Here is a 1,002-nt window from a genome sequence, read left to right as displayed (position 1 = left end):
CTATCTATCTATCTATCTATCTATCTATCTATCTATCTATCTATCTATCTATCTATCTATCTATATCTATATATAAGTACATATAATTTTTTCCCCTCCAACTACCCTAATACTGACAAAGGCCTCATGAGTTACAAATATCATCTTTCCATGCAGGAATGTAAACAGTTCAACTGTAATAAGTCTCTTTTGATTTTCTCTTTCTGGTTTACCTCTTCACGTTCCACTTGAGTTTTGTATTGGAAAATCAAATTTTCTATTCAGCTCTGGTCTTTTCATCAAGAATGCCTGAAATTCCTCTATTTCACTGAACGACCATTTTTTCCCCTGCAGGATTATACTCAGTTTTGTTGGGTAGATGATTCTTGGTTGTAATCCTATCTCCTTTGACCTCCTGAATATTATATTCCATGCTCTGTGGTCCCTTAATGTAGAAGCAGCTAAATCTTGTGTTAGCCTGATTGTGTTTCCACAATACTTGAATTGTTTCTTTCTGGCAGCTTGCAATACTTTCTCCTTTACCTGGGAACTCTGGAATTTGGCTACAATATTCCTAGGAGTTTTCCTTTGGGGATCTCTTTCAGGAGGTTATCGGTGGATTCTTTCAATTTCTATTTTGCCCTCTGGTTCTAAAATATCAGTGTAGTTTTCCTTGATAATTTCTTGAAAGATGATGTCTAGGCTCTTTTTTTTGATCATGGCTTTCAGATAGTCCAATAATTTTTAAATTCTCTCTCCTGGATTGATTTTCCAGGTCAGTTGTTTTTCCAATGAGATATTTCACATTGTTTTCTAATTTTTCATTCTTTTGAATTTGTTTTACACTGTCTTGATTTCTCATAAAGTCACTAACTTCCAATTGCTCTATTCTAATTTTTAAGGAAGTATTTTCTTCAGTAATCTTTTGGACTTCCTTTTCCATTTGGCCAATTTTGTTTCTCCTCATTGGCTTTTTGGACCTCTTCTGCCATTTGGATTAGGCTATTTTTTAAGGTGTTATTT

This window comes from Vombatus ursinus, unplaced genomic scaffold (assembly GCF_900497805.2).
Source record: "Vombatus ursinus unplaced genomic scaffold, bare-nosed wombat genome assembly UNPS02004746.1, whole genome shotgun sequence".
Classification (NCBI taxonomy): Eukaryota; Metazoa; Chordata; class Mammalia; order Diprotodontia; family Vombatidae; genus Vombatus; species Vombatus ursinus.
Note: the sequence above shows the minus strand (reverse complement) of the source record.